At 45.1% G+C, this 20,042-nt stretch overlaps 1 pseudogene; it reads right to left on the bottom strand.

Annotated features, from left to right (window-relative positions):
- Positions 1 to 1,441: 1,441 nt before the first annotated feature.
- The window catches only part of LOC131979187 (complement C3-like), a 55,369-nt pseudogene continuing 36,768 nt past the window's right edge, over positions 1,442 to 20,042 (bottom strand).

Raw genomic sequence — 20,042 nt, 5'->3', positions numbered from 1 at the left:
ACCCTTCTAGAGCACAACGCTCCCAAAATTCTATGTTACTTGTGGTTCCTAAAGTCCTTAAAACTAGATTGGGAGCCAGAGCCTTCAGTTATCAAGCTCCTCTCTTGTGGAATCATCTCCCAGTCTCAGTTCGGGAGGCAGACACCCTCTCTTTATTCAAGAGTAAACTTAAAACTTTCCTCTTTGACAAAGCCTATAGTTAGGGCTGGCCGAGGCCTTGGACCAGCCCCTAGTGATGCCGCTATAGGCCCAATGTGTCGGGGGACACGATACACCGGGGCCCTCTTTCTCTCTGTCCCAATAATACATGACACAAGCTTTTATTTTCCCAGAGTACTCGCACTTTTCTCTGCTCTCTCTTCACAGGGTGTCGAGCTGTGGTCCTGCTCGGCATCACTACTGACCAGGTGTAGGCCTATACCACAATGGGCTGGAGCTCCCTTAAAAGGCGACCGATCAGAAACAGTTCAATGCTGCACATCCTATGTAAATAATATTTTGAAAAATGAATTAAAAAATCTTCAAAATTGAGGATGCACACCTTCGTGCCATGCACAAGCCACAAACAAAATCTTAGGTCAGTCTGACTAACGGTCAGCGAGATATGCCCTAGTCACACATCCACACAAACAGACGCTTCTTGCTTTATAGATAAATTAGTTCAGTGACAAAACATGCCTGTTCGGAACAGACCAAAATGCCTTGCTTGCAGTACTGGTGTACTACTACTTTCTCTAGAACCGCCCCATCCAAACAACTACTTGAATGGTATAAAAGAGTAGCCAAAAAAAAAAATCTCAATTCAGTATCTTTAATTATTTTTCAAATTTTTTAGTCTATTCTAACCCGTTATGTTCAGCTGGCTTACGCACAGGTGCTACTAATTAGTTGTACATTGAGGCTGTTCAAGGTCAAATATGTCCTGCATCTATTGAAATGTTCCACCAGAGGGTCAAATAAATGTAAGTCTAGGGCCATTGAGATACCTGAGCCATTTCAGCTCTGACAGCATGGCTTACTATACAAGAGGTTGTCGATATAATGACCTATGACGGATGCAAGAGACATGCATTTAGTCAGCAGTAATACCAATTGCAGATATCAACAACTAACTTTCCCTAGTTTCAAGCCAACATGTCCACTATGTATTTTTGACTTGTGGCAAATCTAATAAGCTATATATTACTCAGTTCTCACTCTAAATGTCTACTGTTCATTTATGATATGGGCCATGTATTTTTTAAATAGTGAACCTCTCACATTGACTTAGTACACACAAGTTGCAACTATCAACCTTAACGTTATTGAGTTTATTTTAACTTCACTTCTAGTTAAACGTATCAAAATTTAGTCCAGATTAATCAACATAATAGTTATCACTAGTATCTAATTGTCTACATTAACTAAAAGTTAATCTGTACACAAAACACAGAGATTGACATGGAGAGCATTACATTTTAATCAACACAATGCAATACTGTAAGCACTTATTTCTCATAGCAGTAAAAGCTTTACATAATGAGAATGAGGCAAAATAACAACAAATTCAAAGTAACATTTGATTTCCTTGAGCTTCACTACTGCTCACATCCAAATATTTGGTACATCTGGACCATGTCCTCCATGCCCAAGCAGACATTTCTGTGTTCCTCAGTTTGACACTCAGCATTAGTGGGCCAGTACTCGATCCAGGTTCTCTCACCGAGCACATACTGATACCTGAGATGTTAAAGTGAAAGATTTGTTAGCTCAACATGTGACCAACTATCTAAATTTAAAAAAACTGTACATTTAATGACTCTTTAAATAGACTTGATTTAGTCATATAAAGCAAGCAGTGAATAGTAGAAATGTTTAAATGCACACAGAATAAACTTACGATTGGTCATCTTTATGAATATCATTGGATGTGCCCATGATAAGGTAGGTTTTGCCTGTCCTCAGATTTAAAGAGTCCCTGCAGTGCGGGTAACTAAGGATAGTGCGCTGTTTATTAAGAGGACCCACATCATAGGTTCCTGTAGTTCAAATATAGGAAAACATAGAAAAGGCAATTATTTATATCATAGCTAAAGGTGCAGTACAAAACAAATCCCAGTGGATTCATGCTAAAAGTACTAGTTGGACATATTGGAAAACAGGTTCATTCAATTTCTTGCCGAGAGAGTTGGACTGGAAACACCACTGGGATTCAATGTGGACATGAAGGCAAACAAATTGTCACCTTCATCTTTAAGGCACATAAAGAAACATCAGGAGGTAGTAGACTTAAAACAGTTTAAACATAGATAACAAACCTTCTTTGATGACTTCCAGTATCCGCATTGTGTAAATGTCAGTGGACCCTTCGTCTTTAAACTGTTCCAGTCTCACTTTGTAAGCTGTGGACAGACAAGTTACAGATTTTTATCTCACTTGCTCCTGTGCTTACTGATTCTGTCAGTCGCTTACTAACACAAACACACACATACGTTTAAAAAAACTAAAGCACTATATAATACAGTTCACACTTACCAAAATCTATTTTGCTTGTTTGTGTACTCTCACAGACTTTAGCTGTGCGCTGCTCGTTAGAAATCACGTCCTTCTTCTGCATGCTGCAGTTTTCTGGAGGTATACAATAGGCGCAAATAAATTCACCTCAATCAATCAATCAATCAATCAATCAATCAATCAATCAATCAATCAATCTATCGAACTTTATTTGTATAGCACTTTTCATATGAATAAAATGTAACAAAAAGTGCTTCAAACTACACAAATCCCCCCTTCACACACACACACACACACACACCAGCCACCCACCACAACATTCAATGATAATTAAAAACAAAAACATTAAAAACAAGTACTGAGGAAACAGCATCTTAAATCTCATTAATTTACAGTAAGGCAGCAAGCTGTACCAAGAGCTAAACAGATAAAGAGAGAAATGTATAAATACAAATAATAATAATAATAATAATAACCATCTAATAAATAAAAATAATAATAATAAATCTAGTCTTTCCAGTGGACAGACTTTAAGTCATAATTTTTACCTTCAGCACATGTGCATTCAGTTCCTTTACAGAGTCGCAGCAGCTGTCCACCTCTCCTCTCTGGATGGTAGAATTTCACACAAGGTGTTGCTGCAACCAAAAACATATTTGAAAATATTTATTTGAAAATATACATTAAGTTGTTTAAAAATGTGATAATGCCTGCTTATCCACAGTGCTGTCTACTCTCCATGTATTGGCAGACAAGTATATGGAGGAATCATGTGTTTCTAATGATTGTAAACAAGGTCCAAGATGTTGATCATGATCGGATAGCTCAAACCATTTGGCGAGGTGGTCTAGAATGCATTTGACCACATATATTTTGTAGTGTAAACGCTGATGCGTCCTTGATAAGGATCAAGAATAATGCAGGCTGTGTGGTGGTTGTTTTGATGACGGAGTGCCAATGTTGTTAAAAATGGAAGGAAGCACTGATGTACGTGGTTGGGGTGCAAGTGAAAACAGATGTCTAATCCCAATTTGAGCAGAAGATTCAGACCAAAACAACCTGATGACTCATACTGTAAAGGGGCTGTTTACAAGGGTATTGCTAGCAAGATAGCACGAGCGACTCGAGTTATTGTTGTTATCATCACAAATGTATGCAGGGGAGTTTCACACTCTAGCGGAAGTGGCATAGGTAGTAAGTGGTCAGCTGGACACCCTTAGAGATGCATGATACACACAGGTGTGAACAGCGATCTACTCATCTGTCCACTTGTGATCTGATCACCCAAGATGCATTTTGAAAACCAGTGTAAACCGGGTCTAAGAGACTCACGGTCATAGTATTCGTAGACAGACACAGCAGCTGGTTGTAAGACGCCCACTTTAAGCTTCTGATTGATCCTAAAGGAGATCTCCTCTGGTCGCGTGTGTGAAAGCTGTGAACAATTGTGAGGTAGAGATAAATAAACAAGTAAAAAGGCAGAGAGAAAAAGAAAAAGAGGGCAGAAAGTCTTACCTTGTCCAGGTAGATGATGAGTGAGCCTCTTTCTGACAGGACTGTGTTCATCTCATATTTTGAAATAGTGCGGGCACGTCCTTTAGCCAACTACACACAAATCACATTTTTAGACAACTCTCTCCACCATATAACACATCTCATTTCTCCTCACCATACACCCTGACTAAACTGTACGTGGTATAAGCATACGTATTGTCTCTAAGTTCTTACTAAGGCCAGGTCGTTTGTGTTTGGAGTGAAGCCAGTCAGCAAGCCAATATCCAAGATTGTCATGGTTGCATCATGCTCCGTGTCCTTATACCTGGACACAGAATGGACAGAATAATTAAACAAGGAGGCAAAAAGCTAAAAAAGCAGCACATTATCAAATATCCTTTAAGATTTTTAAGATTTACAGAACACTTTTCAGGACTTATTCATTGTACTCACAAAACCTCTATTTTCAGCTTGTATACTTCCTCATCCCCATCTTTTTTGTCTGCAGGAAGAAAGCGTGTTGAGTATCGAAAGTATTTTAGGATTTATTTGTTTCTCATGAGGTAAAATTCTTGCCAGAAAAAAAACGAATGAAATGACAACAAAGAAAGACAAACAGGGAAACACAGATGGCACCAATTTACCTGGAAGGAGCTGCACTGACACGTTGAACTTCTGACAATCACTCTCCTTTTGTTTAGGCAGAGCGTAATACAGCGACACCATCTGTCACATAGACAAAAGTGCATCTTAATAAGTGGTGAAAACCTTAAAAATATTGGTTATGGTCAAAAATGACTTTGGTCTCATCTGAGGTTCAAAAGCACCGAACAATAATCAACAGATGATTAAAGTCAGAATATTAAATATTAAAATATAATCTACTTACTTGGACTGTTGCTTCTCCTGAGCCTGTGGCAGTCACCTTCACATCCTGGTTTATATCGTTGATCTGTGGGAATTTAAATATGGAAAAAGACAAACACACACAAGTATCAGCAGAAGAAACGTATAGAAAGGATCAGGAATGATGATATTAATGAGCCATTTTGAGTCTCACTTTAGAAGTCCTGGTGGCGTAGTGGCTGTTCGAGTTGAAGTGGTACCTATCAGCACTTGCCCTGCCCGGCAACAAGATGTCCACATTCAGATCATACGGTGGTTCTTCAGCATTGGCCCAGTACTCTGCTAGTGCCTGGTACACCATTATGGTAGCCTGGAGAGAAAAAGAGAGGGAGGGAGAAAATAAGATTTAGAAGTAGGTTACAAGCTAACATAAGATGTAGGTATCAGGATGGAGAGACAGGTGTGTGTTACCTGAGTTGTTTCATAGCCTCCGCCCACTTGCTGCTGTTTGTTGAACCATCTGACAACAGGTTTGGCATCTTCAAATGCCTTTATTAACAGAAGGAAGTTAATGATTGACATTTATTGAGATTCACAGGGATTGGATTTATAGAAAAACCTTTGCGACAATAATGACAAGTCCTGACTGTGGTAGTGTTATACTTCAGACTGTAACCTGACAAATACTAAAACCTTCCATGGACCTAAATCAGTTTTTATCACCTGGTCTCCTAATAATCGCAATCCCCTGCAACTAAACTGCATTGTCAATTATGTTTCAAAGGAAACTTCACATTTGTTCTTGATGTATGACAAAAAACATTTCTAATCTGCACCTTCACTTTGCGCAACAGAAGATATGCATTTAAATAGCAATGTGCTATAAGCAGGTGTCCAAACCCTGAACCTTTTAGTGAGGTAGCATAGATGTCAACTACTGTTGCAGTGTGGTGAAACACACACAAGCAGGACATACTTACTTTGGCTTTGACCAGAGCCAGAAGGCCGTAAGCTGTGGCCTCCAGTGTGATAACACCTCCTCTAGGTGTTGGCCAGTGGGACAACTCTGTAAGACACATACAAATATATTTGTATTACTCTGATGTACTTGGTAACACTTTAATCCATTCCAATTATTCACCAGTTCCTAATTTCCTAAGAAAAAACTTTATAGAAATAAAGAAATAATAAATTAAAATGTGTTATATAAAATGTGTATTTATTTTCTGATTTTATGAAGCTTCATAAGGACATCACTAGTAAATGGCACAGTTCCTGAATAACCTTCAACATATTCTTAATATTGCTGTATTGAGCAAAATCACCCTAAAACATTAACCAAACTAAGTAATTATTCTTGGATCTTTATATTTTTTTCATGTGCTCTATACTAGAGACCTCGGGAAAAAAAGTTGTTGAGGATCCCGCGGTTCAATTTGTTTTCATTGGCCAGGGCATATGACGTCATGGTAACAGCATATGGGTTGGTGAGCGTGGGTAGACGCCTCTCCAGATAGTTCACTGCTTTGTTTATACTGCCTGGCAGACTCTGCACAGGGAAGGAGGAAGGAGAAAATATGGAAAACATAAAAAGGGAAGATTAAAGTGTGAACATCAAAAGCCGTCTGATCACAGTAATGCATTCATTTCCAATAACAACTTCTGTTCAGGGATGCCATAGCATTTGTCCCTGATACAACACCTGAGACGAGGCTGAATCATCGCAAGATGTTTTCATGTGGAAAAACATAAATGAGGCCTCTCTTGTCAGAGAGGTGTCTGTGGTGCCAAAATGGTATGTTTGTCAATCTGCTACAATATTTAAAATCAGAGATGTAGTCTGTGGTGAGTGTTCAGCTTCTTTTAAAATAAACCCCTTTTTTAAGTAAAGTGCTATAAAAAATAGCAAATGTATACAATATATACAAATTGAATACTATGGGTTGCCATCGAATGCTGCCAAAAAGTAACTGAAGCTGGCAGTTAAATGTGATGGAGTGAAAAGTACAATAAGTCATTTTTGGGCCAAATTGTGATGTCTCCTGACTTTACTCTCGTACCACTGCTGCGTCTTCCTGCCTTGTTGAGAACGCTTCTTAGAGTCTGTTTGATCCCAGAGATTGCCCTTGTGAAGGGTCTTCTGGACCAGCTTCCTACCAAGAGGTCAGATTCCTTTTTCCTGAGAATATTATCTCAGCAGGTATTTTGGGAACCTATAATTTAAGCTGGTGGTGAGGAGACACGCCTAGCTTCTGACTGCCTTGGTCCGGACACCTATCCTGCATCCTCCAGAGAGGCACCTGTTGAGAAACCCTGGAATACAGATACCACACTGGCCACGCCCGGTTATGGCAGCTCTCCTCTTGTTGATCTGTGCACTTGGAATTTGCTAGGTTAATTTTAGTGGCTGTGAAAATAAGCCTCAAGGATAGTTAAAAATTATTTGGCTAGGGTAACCAATAAAAACCTAGTTATTACACACCACCTTTTAATACCAAAAGATTAAAAATAAAAAATGAAATCTGAGGTCCTTTCAATATCAAAAGATTAAAAATAAAAAATAAAATCTAAGGTCCTTTTAATACCAAAAGATTAAAAATAAAAGATAAAATCTAAGGTCCTTTAATACCAAAAGATTAAAAATAAAAATAAAATCTAAGGTCCTTTAATACCAAAAGATTAAAAATAAAAAAATAAAATCTAAGGTCCACTACTTCACTTTAAATGCAATTGAAAATTTATTGATAGTATGGCAAGGTGCAAGCTCACAGCAAAAATTGATTTCAAAGTGATTACTTAAAATATTCAAAAATCTCAATAATAAAATGATTATAAACTACTGAATGTCTTACCATGATATCCTAACTGCCTGTGTTGAATGAAGCTGTAGCTGGGTATTAAACTTGAAGGTTTTGGAGAAGGAGACGTGAGAGTTGTCTGGCCAAACAACTCTTCTGCAATGCCAGGCTGCAGGCCTCAGCTGTGACTCTCCCCTCTGTCCAGAGTTGGAGCGATCCTTGACTGGTCCCTGGGTCCTGGCTTCAGTGTGGACTTGGAAAGAAGACTTCTTTAATCGATCATCGACTGGCGTTGGTCTGGTCACCCTCCTTCTCACTCGTCTCTCGTCTTCACCGGTCAGATTGGAATCTTCTTTCTTGATGTGGATGTCCTCACTCTGTCTTCTTCTTGCTTGTAGAACTGGAGTCTTTTTCCCCCGATGTGGTCGATCAGGTGTCGTCCTCAGCTCTTGAGAGTCGGTTGAAGAGTCTTGCAGCTCCCCGGGAAGGATGACCAAGATTATTTCTTGTGTTACAGCTTTTATCCTCTGCGGCTCCTTCTTTCAGAGCATTTCCTCCTTGCCACTCCTCACCAGTCCTCTCATTGGTTACATCTCTCTTCTGGTTTCCACTGTTGCCATGGCACGATCTCTCGGACCGTCCCTCTCACCTCTTCTTCACCTGTCTCCTTCGGCCCAACACGTTCCACACGTACACCATGTCTCGGCTCGATCCTTCCTCTTTGGAGTTCCCCTTTGTCTACTGGCTTCGCCCTGTCTCAATCACCTTATTACAAAATCTCTAACGATCAATCCGGTTACCACACGTTCTGATACTGACCTTACTGCATTCATTACACAGTTTTTCCATCAAATCTCATCAACATTTTACACTCATCATTTTACATACAATCATCATCAACTTTTCATTAGCATCTTTTTCACAATAATCATACTAAATCATACTAGATCAACATCAATCATTACAGTGCCATTCGTGCCTCACATTATTTATTAGGAAAGCGCCCAACTGTCACCAACTGTTGTTACTCTGCTGGAAAGTCCCTGATTTCCAGTCTCATACCACTTAGCTGTGTGTGTGGCCAGTAGAGATCTCAACTCACTTGACAAGTCCAAAATAACTATCTGCCTTAGTCATCTCTTTGACTTAGCCATTTTTGCTGCTACATACAAAGATGGCCTACCACATGAGAAAGAGGCTCTGCTGACCATAAGTGAAGTGAAGTCTTCTCTTTGATTCATCTGGTAAGCTATTTCATAATTCTTCAACTTTCTAGACAGTAAATGTACTTTCAGTCAATCAAAGGGATTAAGAAATGTGTGTTAAAACTTTTAGTCACACTTCTGCGACAAGGTATGATGAAGTGTAAAAGCTAGCTAACGTTAGCAAAATTCTTTTTATTTTAAGTGTAAAGACATTGTTTTGACTAGAAATATAACATTTGGATTAGGAACAAGATAAGTGTTCTTGGTAAGATTTTGAGTTTTTGCAACATTCAGTGAGCAGAAATAACGTGTTGGTTCCAAAAACAGATCAGTGTGATGTATGTATCGTTGCCAAGGTAGGAAATATATAACTGGATACCATTACTACTCACATGAAATGAAGGGCTCAAGCTCAAGCTGAAAAAGCTAAGGGTAAATAGGAATCTAGTGACAAACTTTCAGTGTGGACAATGGACCTTCGGTGCATTCTTCTGTGTCCCACGACAAAAGCAAGCACGATATATTATCAAACTAAATTACAGATGCACAACTTTACTGACTTCAACCTGGGTAACAAAGATGGGTATTGTTACACCTGGGAGGAGCATGAGGGCTCCCTCTGCCCGTCTGCAGTGCAAACACTTTGGGTCGGTCCTAGGGGCAAACCAAAACATTGAAAAGGTCATAGTCTGGAGTGATGGCTGTGACTATCAAAATCGGTGTACCATCACAAACGCATACATAGATCTGGCCAAGAAGCATGGAATCACCATAGAACAAATGTTTCTGGTTGCAGGGCACACACAAATTGAGTGTGACTCAATGCATAGCCTAATTAACGATTCAAGCTATACAACATCAGGAAAATCAGACCCTACCTGATTGAGCAATCAACACAACTCCTGGTACAGGCCCTTGTGATATTGCACTTAGACAACTGCAACTCTATACTGGCAGGTCTCCCTGCATGCATCACCAAGCCTCTGCAGATGATCCAGAACGCAGTGGTGCGTCTTCAACCAGCCCAAGAGAGCACGTGTCACTCCGCTACTCATCTCTCTGCACTGGCTCCCAGTCGAATCCCACATCAAATTCAAAGCCATGTCTCTTGCCTGCAAAACAGCAACAGGCACAGCCCCTGCATATCTGAACTCCCTTGATCAGGTCCACAAAACCTCCCGCCCACTACGCTCTTCGAGTGAAAGACGTCTGGCTCCTCCGCTTGCTTAAGGCCTCTACGTCTCAAATTAGACTCTTCTCCTTGGTAGTTCCAAACTCCATCCAATCTGCTGAGTCCTTATCAATCTTTAGGAAGAGACTGAAGACCCAACTCTTTACTGGACACCTTCACACTTTATCTACACAGATGACAACAATAAATAAATAAATAAAAACTGTTCGCACTGACCACTTGCACGACCTAAAAGCACTTACGTCCTAATGGACTCAAACTTAATCCATGGCACTTACTCTTGTGTTTTTTCTTGATTTCATCTTTGCTTGTGTTGTATTAACTCTGTTTTAATGTACGTCGCTTTGGATAAAATCGTCTGCTAAATGACATCATAGAATCTGTAGAATTGAATGTCTTACCACCAAAGATATTCACACTCTACATTAATACATTGTCGTCTTTGAGACCGCATTTTGCATCCATCCCTATACAAGGTCACTCAACTACCACAAAGACTTCATGAAGTTGGGGCCTATGTCACCAACATTCAACCAGGTACACAGTATGGAAATACTCAAGTAAAGCACAAGTACTTCAAAATTGTATTTAAATGCACTACTTGAGGAAATGTATTCAGTTACATTCCACCAGAAATAGCAAAAGAAAAAAAAAACTTTACTTTCAACTTAAATATTTAAGTTTACACTACTCAGATCTGAATCTGAAGTTTTCACTAAGACCAGCCCCCATGAGGTCATATAGGTGGAGTTTACCAGATTTAAACAATATTATACCCTTGTTATGATGGAAAAAGTGATCATTTTAAAAAATTAGGTGTCAGACACCAAACAGGACGAGGACCACAAGAGCGTCACGTTAAACAGTTTATTGAAGGATTTGGGGAAAGGGAGTGTATGGGTGTGTGTCCAGAGCTGTGAGGCATCTCACTGAGATGGCGGGGTGGGTTCCAGGGCACACTCGATGATTGTCCGGAGTCACGGGGCAGAAGATCAAAGACGTAGTTGAGCAGATCCGATATCACAGGTAGGAGTCAGAGGCGTATGAAGACAGGCAGGGTAACTGGTACTGGTTTGCAGACGATCTGACAAGGAGGTACTGAAAGCCAGGGCTTATATACAGAGGGTGATGAACAGGGAATGCAGTGCAGCTGGCAGGTTAATTAGTGCAGGAGTAGATACAGATGTGGCTGATCAGACAGAGCCGAGACTGGAGCTGCAGCAATTAGTGCTGTTCACAGGGCAGAGAGAGAAAGCTCATGACAGAACCCCCCCCCCCCCGAAGGGACGGCCCCAGAAGTCCCAAAAAAACATCAAACTGGGCGGGCGGAGGGGGAGCCGGCGGAGGGTCAGAACTCCTCTGAGCGGTCAGACTCCATGGCCTCATCCTCCGAGGGGGCCTGAGAGGTGCCATCAGGGGCCAGGGCAGGGTCAGAAACTGGGCAGGAGGAGCGACGGGACCCCTTAGGACGACCCCGACGGATGGCAGGCTGGTCCGGATGCAGACGGTGGAAGTCGGCGATGAGAGTCCGGTCCACAATTCGACTGGTCGGCACCCAGGTTCTCTCCTCAGGCCCATAGCCCTCCCAGTCGACGAGATACTGGAGGCCCCTACCCCTCCGTCTGGACTGAAGCAGGCGTCGAACGGTGTACACCAGTCCACCGTCAATGAGGCGAGGAGGAGGAGGAGCAGGTGCCGCTGGGACCAGCGGGCTTACATGCACTGGTTTGACTTTCGAAACATGGAAAGTGGGATGCACCTTCATGGAAGCTGGCAACTGGAGCCGGACCGCGGTTGGACTGATGACCCTCTGGATAGGGAATGGGCCGATGAACCGAGGTGCTAGCTTACGTGATTCCACCCTCAGCGGCAGGTCCTTGGCTGACAGCCACACCTTCTGGCCAACACAGTAAGTGGGTGCTGGTGTCCTCCGACGGTTAGCCCCAGTGGCATAGCTGGTCACTGACTTGAGTAGTGTGGCACGGGCTTGTGACCAGGTGCGGCGGCATCGGCGAGCATTGGCGAGGGCAGACGGTCAGGAAACCTCTCCTTCCTGGCTGGGGAACAGAGGGGGCTGGTAGCCATATACACACTGAAAAGGTGACATACCAGTGGCAGAACAGGTGAGGGAGTTGTGGGCGTACTCTACCCATGTCAGTTGTTGCGCCCAAGCCTGGGGCTTACGGGAAGCCATGCATCGGAGCGCCTTCTCCAGTTCCTGGTTCGCCCGCTCTGACTGACCATTGGACTGGGGATGAAATCCAGAGGTGAGACTTACTGTGGCCCCTAGAAGATGCCAGAACTCCTTCCAGAATGTAGAGGTGAATTGTGGGCCTCGGTCTGAGACAACGTCCTTGGGCAGCCCGTGTAGACGGAAGACATGATCTATAACAACCTGGGCAGTCTCTCTAGCAGATGGCAGCTTCAGGAGGGGAATGAACTGCGCCATCTTGCTGAACCGGTCAACCACAGTGAGAATGACAGTCATTCCATCCGATGGGGGCAGGCCTGTTACAAAGTCCAGGGAGACGTGGGACCAGGGTCGTGTGGGCACAGGCAGAGGCTGGAGTAATCCAGCGGGTGGCTGGTTGGAGGATTTGTTCTGGTTGCAGGTGAGGCAAGCACGGACAAATTCTCTGACATCCCTTCTCAAGGAAGGCCACCAGAAGCGCTGGGCAAGGAGATGGCAGGTGCGGGTTGAACCCGGGTGGCAGGCAAGGCAGGAGTTGTGTCCCCACTGTATGACCCGGGATCTCAAGTTCTCAGGGACGAAGAGACGGCCATCAGGGCATGCACTGGTGCCGGGATGGTCACGGAGAGCCTCTTGAACCTCTTCCTCGACATCCCAGGTCAAAGCAGCTATGATACAGGGATCAGGCAGGATGGGTGCAGGTTCCTGGGAAGGGGCTTCATCCTTCTGGAACTGGCGGGAGAGAGCATCCGGCTTGGTATTACGTGAACCTGGGCGGTATGACAGGGTGAAGTTGAATCTGGTGAAAAACAAGGCCCAGCGGGATTGTCTGGAGTTGAGGCGCTTGGCAGTGCGGATGTATTCGAGGTTTTTGTGATCTGTCCAGACCAGGAACGGGACCGTGGACCCCTCCAGCCAGTGACGCCACTCCTCCAGGGCAAGCTTGACGGCCAAAAGCTCACGGTTTCCAATGTCATAATTGCGCTCTGCAGGCAAAAGCCGGCGGGAAAAGAATGCACAGGGGTGCAATTTGTTGTCCTCCACTGCCCGTTGAGAAAGTACGGCCCCGACTCCCATGTCCGAGGCATCCACCTCGACGACGAACTGTCGGTCTGCATCCGGCATCAGGAGGATGGGTGCCGTGGTGAAGCGGGCCTTGAGGGTCTGAAAGGCTTTGTTAGCCTCTGGGGTCCAGACAAAGGGGTGTTTGATACTGGTCAGAGTGGTGAGGGGAGCGGCGACGGTGCTGTAGTTCCGGATGAATTTCCTGTAGAAATTGGCAAAGCCAAGGAACTGTTGCAACTTCTTCCTATTCTCCGGAACTGGCCAGGAAGTAACTGCCGAGACCTTAGCGGGGTCCATCTGGATATTTCCCTCAGCCACGATGTATCCCAGGAATGACACAGACTGAACATGGAACTCGCACTTCTCTGCTTTGACATAGAGGGAGTTCTCCAGGAGGCGACGGAGGACCAGTTGGACACGACGAGTGTGTTCAGACAGAGTTCTGGAGAAAATCAAGATGTCGTCCAGGTACACGAAGACGAACTTATTCAGCATGTCCCGCAGCACATCATTTACCAGAGCCTGGAATACCGCTGGTGCGTTGGTGAGGCCAAATGGCATTACCAGGTACTCGTAGTGGCCGGTGTGGGTGTTGAATGCTGTTTTCCACTCGTCGCCTTCTCGTATGCGCACTAGGTGGTACGCATTACGAAGGTCCAGTTTAGTGAAAATTGTGGATCCCTGGAGCAGCTCAAAAGCAGAGGTGAGTAAGGGCAGAGGATACCGGTTCTTCACTGTGACGTCGTTCAGACCTCGGTAATCAATGCAGGGCCGAAGAGAACCATCTTTCTTTCCCACAAAGAAGAACCCGGCACCAGCAGGACGACCCTTAGGTGGAGCAGATCCAGGGAGAAGGTCAATGGCGCAGTCGTACGGACGGTGTGGGGGCAGAGATGTGGCTTTGGTCTTGTTGAACACTTGCCGGAGGCCATGGTAGCATTCAGGAACGTTAGAAATGTCAGGGGCTGTGCTGGGGGGTATTGAGCTGGTGGGCAGCGAGGCAGCACGCAAACAGGTCAGGTGGCAGTCATCTCCCCACTCTTTGACAGTTCCGGAGGCCCAGTCGAGGTGAGGATTGTGGAGATGGAGCCATGGGTGGCCCAGGATTAGGGGTTGGCCCAGGGAGCAGAGTAGGTGGAAGCAGATGGTCTCTTGATGGTTGCCTGACACCAACATTGAGATGGGGGCTGTGATGCTGGTAACTGTGCCAAGTACGTGACCGTCCAGGGCCCGGGCTGGAACGGGAGCGGACAAGCGGTGGCTTTCCAAGCCCAGCTGACGAGCAAGTTCTGTGTCCATAATGTTTGCTTCTGCGCAAAGCCCTTCCACCAGGGCTGCCAGAGTGTGGGTTGTATCAGACAGGTAAAGACAGACTTGGATCAGGGTTTTACGATTGATGGAGGACTGAATGTTCATTGAGCTCAGCCGGATTCCTCCTACATCTGGTGAGCTCCGGCTTTTGCTGGACAGGTGGCGACTCGATGCCCATCACCGCCACAGTACAGACACAGGTTAGAGGTGATGCGTCGCTGCCGCTCTGCAGGGGTTAGGGAGGCGCGGCCGATTTCCATCAGTTCAGGCTGGTCCGGCTGGTAAGATGGTGTGGCAGGAGAAGACGGGAGAGCAGTCGGGCTGCTCCGTGTGCTGGTGGATGGACTGTTGCGCCCTCTCTCTCGACGACGGGCCTGGATCCTGCGGTCGATGCGGACAGCCAGAGCAATGGCTTCATCGAGGGTGGAGGGTTGATCATGGGAAACCAACTCATCCTTTATGTAGTCCGCCAGGCTGTGGAGGAACGCATCCACCAACGCCTCCACGTTCCAGGAGCTCCGACTTGCCACTGTTCGAAAATCGATGGAGTAATCCGCCAAGGTCCTTCTGCCTTGGCAAATACTCATCAGGGTCTGTGATGCCTCAGCTGTTGTGGATCCCAAGTCGAAGACCTTGAGCATCTCCTCGGCGAACAGGTTGAAGGTAGCACATGCAGGGGTCTGGCGCTCGAACTCAGCCGTTCCCCACAGTCGAGCCCGTCCCGTCAGGTGAGTGATCACATAACCTACTTTAGCCCCTTCAGTGGCAAAGGTTCGGGGTTGCAGGCTAAACTGGACACGGCAGCTCGTCAAGAATGCCCGTACCTGAGTTGGGTCGCCGTTGAACCGCTCTGGATTGCCAATCTTGGGTTCTGGGGATACAGCAACAGCGGCGGCAGTGACCAGGGCAGATGACTCGGGAGCTGGGCCGGTGGGCAGACTGGCTGAAGCTGACGGAGGAGTAAGGTTGGTGAGAAGTTGAATAACCATGGCAAGTTGTTGTTGCTGCTGCTGAATCTGTTGCTGTTGCTGCTGGAACTGCTGTTGCTGTTGATGGCCGACCTGGAGCAGGGAGGCAATGTAATCAGTCATGCAGTTAACCTCTCTCTCTGTGTGTTCCAGGCGCTGCATGGCGGTGGGTTGTTCAGGTTCGTCGGGTTCCATGCTGGGTGGGACGTGCGCTGGGTCCATGTTTTGGTCAGATCGTACTGTCAGACACCAAACAGGACGAGGACCACAAGAGCGTCACGTTAAACAGTTTATTGAAGGATTTGGGGAAAGGGAGTGTATGGGTGTGAGTCCAGAGCTGTGAGGCGTCTCACTGAGATGGCGGGGTGGGTTCCAGGGCACACTCGATGATTGTCCGGAGTCACGGGGCAGAAGATCAAAGACGTAGTTGAGCAGATCCGATATCACAGGTAGGAGTCAGAGGCGTATGAAGACAGGCAGGGTAACTGGTACTGGTTTGCAGACGATCTGACAAGGAGGTACTGAAAGCCAGGGCTTATATACAGAGGGTGATGAACAGGAAATGCAGTGCAGCTGGCAGGTTAATTAGTTGCAGGAGTAGATACAGATGTGGCTGATCAGACAGAGCCGAGACTGGAGCTGCAGCACTTAGTGCTGTTAACAGGGCAGAGAGAGAAAGCTCATGACATTAGGAGGAGTTTCACCAGATAGTAGGAGGATATTAGAGTTAAATGATTTCATCCCAGTATTGAAACAGATGCAAAATGTTAAATATTAGATATGGTTTAATTCTTGGTTGAGAATTAACTCTTTCTTTTTTGCTTTGTTTTGATGGCGATACAAGATAGCGACAAGTGTAACACTGAACTCAATGCCTCGAACGGGCAGTCCACAAACCAATGGGTGTCGTCACGGTGACTATGTCCATTATTTATACAGTCTATGGTTTCACCACTCAGTTGGCAGACAAGTAAATAAAAGAGGTGAGGGAAAAGGAGAAAATATCGTATGCAGATGCAGTACTCACATTAACAGTGGCAGCACATAGGGTGCGTGATTCTTGCATGGCAATGAGGCAGAAGGCTGTCATGGAAGCATCTGAATCTGAGCCGAGAACGTCACCCTACACGTGTACACATACAAACATATATTCATATAACATGACAGGAAATGACATGGTTTTGTTTTCATCTCAATTAGGTATTTTTGTAGCACCAAGATAAAATAAGGTGAATAAATGAAATAAGTATACATACACGCATTGCACTACTGTATACACGTCCAATCTCTACAAATAAGCCGTTCGGGTTGTTGTGCGTTAAGAATCAGGAAACTTAACAGCACCACAGATGTGTTCCCTTTGCACTGCACCAGAGTATTGGCCATGGCAAACACCTTGGCAACATAGGCTGTCAGCCTGTGAGAGGAGAGGAGAGGAGAGGAGGAGGGGGAGGGGAGAGGGGAGGAGAGAGGAGGAGGGAGAGGAGGAGAGGAGGAGGAGAGGAGAGGAGAGGAGAGAGGAGAGGAGAGAGAGGGAGGAGGAGGAGAGGAGGAGGGAGGGGAGGGAGAGGAGGAGGAGAGGAGAGGAGGAGGGGAGGGGAGGGGAGAGGAGAGAGGAGGAGAGGGAGAGGGGAGGAGGGGAGGGGAGGGAGGGGAGAGGAGAGGAGAGGAGAGGAGGAGGGGAGAGGAGAGGGAGGGGGCGGGGAGGGGAGTGGAGCGGAGGAGGAGGAGGAGGAGAGGAGAGGAGGGGAGGGGGAGGGGAGGGGGAGAGAGAGAGGGAGGAGGAGGGGAGGGGAGAGGAGAGGAGAGGGAGAGGAGAGGAGAGGAGGAGGGAGGAGAGGAGGGGAGAGGAGAGGAGGAGGAAAGGAGAGGAGAGGAGAGGAGGGGAGGGGAGGGGAGGAGGAGGGGAGGGGAGGGGAGGGGAGAGGAGAGGAGGAGGGGAGGGGGAGGGGGAGAGGAGAGGAGAGGAGAGGAGGAGAGGAGGGGAGGAGAGGAGGGGAGAGGAGAGGAGAGGAGAGGAGAGGAGAGGGAGGGGAGAGGAGAGGAGGAGGAAAGGAGAGGAGAGGAGAGGAGAGGAGAGGAGAGGAGAGGAGGAGGGGAGGAGAGGAGGGGAGAGGAGAGGAGGAGGAGAGGAGAGGAGAGGAGAGGAGAGGAGGAGGGGAGGAGAGGAGGGGAGAGGAGAGGAGGAGGAGAGGAGGAGGAGAGGAGAGGAGAGGAGAGGAGAGGTTTTGGTTTTCACAGTCCCTTTATTCACCCATCTTACAGGATGAACACAATTAATTTTCAATCAGTACAGGGTAAGCAAAAAACAATTTTTCAAAAACAAAAAACAAACAAAGAAGACAAAAACACCAAACAAAAACACAGAAACCAAATTCAGATCAAAAATTAATATTCAGTTCTCCGCCCCTCCCCACAGAGCACAAAACATCCCCAACAGCCCACATCTGACTGAAGCCCTGCACATTGTCCATCATGAGTAAACCCAAACGGAATCTGCGGACTTTTTTCTGGTTTTCTGTGGTGATTCAGGAGGAAAATCTGCGGGATTCTGCGGAGTAGTTTCTTCTCCTTTTGAGGTTTTAAACAATTATCTAGTACAATAATCCATGTGTTTAGAGCAAAAATAGCAACTTAAACAAAATCCATTCTGTATTAAAATTGCCTAATGTCAAAGGGGAGTTTTTCCTTACCACCCTCGCCAAGAGCTTGCTCATGTGGGATTGTTGGGTCTCTGTTAAATATAGAGAGTCTGGTCTACTTGTAAAGTGCCTTGAGATGACTTTTGCTTTGATTTGGTGCCTTATAAATAAAAGTTGATCTCTTCCGATGATTAAAAAGGTTAAAGTTAAAGTCCCACTGACTGTCACACACCTGAGTGTGTGAAATTTGTCCTCGGCATTTAACTCATCCCCGGGGGGGGGGGGGGGGGGGGGGGCGGTGGTAAGCAGCAGCGGTGCTGCCCTCTGGTATCAATCTAACCCCCAAGTCCAACCCTTAGATGCTGAGTGCCAAAAGGGAAGCAATAGATCCACCGATTTATTTGTGCAAAAAAGGTCACAACGTTTCTACCAACGTTGTCACCTTTTTTGCACAAATAAATCGGTGGAGCATAAAAACTGTTTGTGCAGACTTCCCTCTTTTTAATCATTGGAAAAGTTTTTTGTCCTGCACCAGCACTTAAACGGATGTGCATAGTGCTACCTTAAATAAAATCCATATAAGGAGCTGCCACGCTGACGTCATGGAACCCATATGTGAGATTCCATATGGATGTAGTGTATCTGACTCACTGTGACCTCACTGGAATGACAACAGCATTTTAGCTGACAATATAAAGATAACTGCAGTCTCAGAGACCTCAGATTCAATCACTGCCCAAATCTCCTGCAGATAGAAAGAAAGCTTTAAGGGCCACTGAGAACAGGAGAGACCAGGCAAGTGTCACTGAAGAAATGTGCATGTGTCCCCTGGGTACCTCTGATATGCCTATAGGGGTCTGATTGGCAGGGCAACATAGGAGGCGTGAGTGCCACGTAGCAGCCTGAACTCTGGATGTGAGACTCTAGTAAACCTAAAAGTACCACAAAGTCAAAAATATAGTCACCATATTGACACCATAAAGTCAAAAATTAGATTTTGACATTTTTATTCAATAGAAAACAATTTACTCTCTTAAGAACATTTCATAGAACTCATTCAAATTAGGCAACATAAATTTGTAAAAAAAAAAAAAAAAGTACAGAGATGTACAGGGAATGGATAGTATTAATCTACAAAAAAGAATAATTGCATTCACTCTGAGCATATGTACAAATTAGGATATTTCCATAAATAATGTTCTAAAGACATAAATAAATAAATAGGTAGTGCAAATTCTTATTCATATTCAATAGATATCTGAAACAAAAACAACTTTAAAAGGTTTTAAATAACCTAAATATATAATTAAATTGAACCATAGAGAACCATACATAACTTTAAATAGTCAATGAACCCCCCTGCAATTCTACTAATTTAAAAAAGACTTACTTTAACAATCAATAAAAAAGAAAGAAACAGAGTTAACGAGCAAGTCAGGTAGTCAGTCCGTCATTCAGACTGTCAGTCTGTCAGACAGAGACAGTCAGTCAGTTAAAAGGATATTCCGGTGTAAATTTAATCCATGGTCTAACACACCTTGACACCGAGTAAGACTCCCCCTCGAGAGGTCAAGTTTGCTGACCGCTAGCTTAGCTAGTTTTAGCAACCTCAGAAAAGACTGCACGATAACAATACACTGCAGCTTATGTCTCCAACTAGAAACCTCCATCAAAAAGCCACACAACTCACCCTCTCCTCCAGCAGCCTGCCTGTGTGGGGAAGCCCTGACGAGTCGATTACCGAGTGCAGTAGATTTCTGCAGCTCAAGGATGAAAATGTATGATTATTACTCCATTGAATGCTCAGTTCTCGTAATCGACTCGTCAGGGCTTCCCC

Source organism: Centropristis striata, chromosome 1 (genome assembly GCF_030273125.1).
Source record: "Centropristis striata isolate RG_2023a ecotype Rhode Island chromosome 1, C.striata_1.0, whole genome shotgun sequence".
Lineage (NCBI taxonomy): Eukaryota > Metazoa > Chordata > Actinopteri > Perciformes > Serranidae > Centropristis > Centropristis striata.
This window is presented reverse-complemented; position numbering and strand designations above follow the sequence as displayed.